Consider the following 4,143-nt stretch of genomic DNA (forward strand, 5'->3'; position numbering starts at 1 on the left):
CCTGTGAGCGCAGGGACAGCCCCGGAGGTGGGTGTCCCCACGGTGGGTGAGGGTCCCTGGGGCCCCCCCATGGGTGGGGTTCCCTCAGAGCACCACTGTAAGTGCAGGGCATCCTCGGAGGCAGAGGTCCCCCAGGTACCTCAGGGAGGGGAGGGGCCCGGGGCCCCTCTTGGTGAGGATCCCCTGAGGCATGTCCATGGGTGGGGGTCCCCTGGGGCCCCTGCCACACTGCCCAGTGCCTCTCCGGGGGGAAGCCGTCAGCAGCCAGGGCCTGTGTGTCTGTCCCCCCCCACCAGCCCGCGTCTCTCATACGTTAACAACCCAGCCCCAAACCCACTGCGAGCATCCGAAAGCTGGGTTTGAAAAATGCTCCTGCGTGCCTGCCCCTGCAGCAGCGCGGCTGGCCGCAGCCTCGCAGTGGGAAGCGGGGCTCTGCTGCCTTGTGCAGAGCCCCCATACCCCCACACTGCTCAGATTTGGCTTTTAATGCTAGGCAGCACAACCCCCAGGCAACAGCTTCTTTCCTCCAGGGGCAAACCCGAGCCTGGCTGAGGTGCAGAGCTCACCACACATCTCGGTCGGCTTCTGCCTGAGATAAACACGTGGGGTTCATTAGGGGCTTGCTTGACACCCTCCCTGCCTGACACGCAGCCCCCTGCCCTCCCTGGGGAGCCTCCCCAAGCCTTGGGTGCACTCTGGGACGTGGGGTGGGATTTTACCCCCCCTCTCTGCCCTAAACCAGCCGCGCATCCGGCATAGGAAAATCAGGATTGGACAACAAACCCAGGCTTTTATTGCAGAAATAGCTCCCTGCTGCTCGTGGCCTGAGCAAGCGCTCTAAATGGGGTAGGTGCCTCCAGCCATGGCTCGCTGAGCCCCTTCTGTGGCTCTGCGAATCCTTAGGTGGGGGTCAACAACCAATGACCATGACAAGGGGGATGGGGATGGAATAAGGACCCCAGGAAGGTGAGTGAGCCTTGGTGCCCCAGCCTCATGCTGCAGCACAGCCACTGCACTGGAGCAAGGTCCCTGGGCGCTCCTGGCCCTTCTAGGCTGGCCCGCAGCCACAGATGCTGTTTTCCAGGCTCTGGCACATCCCTTGATCCCACACCTTACTAGAAGCAGGCCGAGCTGTCGTAAGGCCCATCCCGCAGCTCGGGGCATGAGGGATGGATGGGGGCCAGCATGGCACTGCCCTTCTGTGTGTGCTGCAGAGCAACACGTGCCCAGAGCTAACGGGAAGGCTGCTCTCCCCACAGACCTCGCAGCATCGTTGGCGGAGTTGATTCAGCCCTGCTGCATGACTGCACATGCCCCTGTACAGGACGTCAGGCCCTGACCGACAAGTGCTGGGCTCATTAATGAAGATCATTATTTTTCCTCTGAGCAGTGGTTAATTGCGTAATACAAGGCACGCCGTGGGCTGCCCTCATGGAGCCGTGCAGCAGCAGGGGAGCAAGGGATGAAGGCAGCCTGTCCCCAGCCTCATTGTCCTTGGGGACATCCCCCAGGATACCGTAAGGATGAGGCACATGTGCCCCCCAAACTGCTCAGGGTAAAAAGGCTTTCCTGGAGACCAGCCTCCTTCAGGGAAGCCCTTCTCCCATCATCTGGCTGGTCTCATCTCCCACTGCTCCCTTGCTGGAGCTGGGGATGCATCCTGTACTTCTAACCTGGGTCTGGCTTGTCCCCACTCCTGTCCAGGAGGCCTCAGGTTTTCACCCGGTGGTGGACCCAAATCTCATCACTGTAGGGTGTGCATCCAGCAGTGCGTGGGGCATCCAGCTGTAGGCTTGTTGCATCCCACCACCTCGCAGCACAGCGAGCTGGCAACAGGCTTTGGAGCCAGCTCTGTTCTAGGACCACTGCCCAGGTGACAACTGCTCAAAGACAGAAACAGGTTTGGGGTGGAAGTGGGAGGGATATTAACAGACCTCAGAATATCCCCTGGGGCCGGAGGCAGTGCAGGCAGGCAGGTTTAGAGCTGAGCCAGTGTTGCCCTGGGCCAGGCGCCTGGTCCTGCGCTCACCATCCCCCTGGCGCAGCCACAGAGATGCGCTGGAGGACAGAGCCCTCCACGGCCAGGGCCGTGCCAACTGACCTCATCGATGGTCTGTTGTAGCGTCTGGTCTTGAGCTAGCTGCTCCCAGGAGAATTATTCAATAAATTTGAATTAAATGCGGGCGGGTGGCTTTCTGAAGCCTCTGAAAGAAAAGCAATGAGCTTAACCAGCCCCCTGGGCCCACAGGAGGTCTGGCTGGCAGCCAGCCGGAGCCAGGATTCAGCACATCCCTGAGCAGCGCAGAGGGAAAAGTCTGCTCATCAGCAACTGTGCCGCTGGAGATGGGGCTCCAGCAAGGCAGGAGTCCCCCTGGTCCTCCCAGGGGCCACCAGGCCCTGGGAGAGGTGACACAGGTGAGGTGGCCAGCAGGAACATCTCCCCGCTGCACCACACAGGGTCCCTGGTGGATGCTGGCTCCTGGCACAGGGACACCAACCCTGCAGATCCCAGCCACCACCTCACAGGGGCTGCACTGGAGTCAATCCCACCATGCTTGGTGTGGACAAGGGCAGAAGCACCCCAGGGGTTCAGGGGGAACATATCCCTAAATATCTGTCCTGAATGCAAAGGACAGAGCCCTGTTGAGCACTGGGAAGCAGCACCCGAACGCCTTTCTGGATCGGGCCTTGGGCTCTGCACGCTGTCTCTGGCTCTCAGTGACAACGCTGGTTTTGCTCCGGACCTCTGATGAGGGTATCAGGTACTTTTGGGTTATGATGCTAAAAACCTTGTAGCAAAGAGCTACAATGCAAAGAGCAGCGAGTCCTGGAGAGTGGCAGGAGGCAGAGCCTGAGCCCTCAGCCTGCAGGAGTACAACAGGACCCAGGGAACGTACATGCTGGCCCAATCCGTATTGATCAAAGCCAAGAAAACCCTATAAATCAATGGTCCTATAATTTCTTAGGGAAAAAAGATTTAGAAATGGTTGCGATGCTTAGCCGATACTCAGCATACCCCTGTTCAAACCATGCCTGAATGTGATGTTAAGCACTTTTTATATGTATATATACACACACACTATTTGAATGACAAATATTCTGATTGCGTTATTTTTGAACACCTGCATGCATTGCTTAGTGTAAGCGTTGCACTTCCCCCTCCCCAGCACTGCTTTCACCGATGGGTTTTTTGCTGCTAGGGAGGGTCCTGGGTGGGGACACGCAGCCAAGGGTGCAGGCAGCATCCCAGGGGAGGCTATGGGAGCAGAGGGGACAGCCTGTGTTGCCTGCCATGCCATGCTCACACCTGGGGGAATTGCTTTGCTTTCCAGCTGCAGCACATCTGCTTGCAGAGTGGCTTGACGTGATGTTGCATTGAGGATGGTCTGCGGCAACCATAGCAACGGGGCTGCCTTGGCTTTCCACCTTTCCCGGCAGAAATGATACTGATTTCTCCCAAATTTGCTGCTGCCTGAGGTATGCCAGCAAAAACCTCTGGCCAGGCAGGAGAGTGGGGGTGATCTGCCCCTGGGGAAGGTGCCCAGGTTGGGTTCTGCTGTCCCATATCAGATGAGGACTCTGGTGCTGGACCCAGAGAGCAGCTCCACAGGCTCCAGGCACTCCCACCGCCATCAGTCTGAGCCTCCACAGAGCCCTGAACCGCATGCCAAACCCTGGCTCTCTCCATCCAGTGTCCTCAGGGTGGGAAGCACTGCCAACCTGCCCCAAAAGCCCGGATCCCACAAGAGGAAGGAGGAAGAGTGAGGAAGAGCCAAGCATTCAAACACATCTGGGGTCAGCAGCGACCTGTGAGCAGACAGCAGTGCCAGCACGGCATTGTACAACAGAACACCATGGTGTTGCCCACTGAAATGACTACTGGGGTTTGGAGATGGGGGCCCTGTGTCCAGGAATGGACTATGGGAATTTAGGGTGTCAGAGCCACCCTCCCAGATGTTGAGGGCACCCTGGGATCAGAGCAGGACTCAGTTTCCACAGCACAGCACCAGCACCTCACTGACCTGCAGTAAGGCATTGAGAAATGCAGAGATGTACAAACCACAGGATCCACCCCGGACTCCCCTCCCCTGGCCCCGAGCTGCACCCATTCCTGTGCCAGCTGGTGGCAGGGCTGCTGCAGCT

Source organism: Egretta garzetta, unplaced genomic scaffold (genome assembly GCF_000687185.1).
Source record: "Egretta garzetta isolate BGI_Z169 unplaced genomic scaffold, ASM68718v1 scaffold24, whole genome shotgun sequence".
NCBI classification, from domain to species: Eukaryota; Metazoa; Chordata; class Aves; order Pelecaniformes; family Ardeidae; genus Egretta; species Egretta garzetta.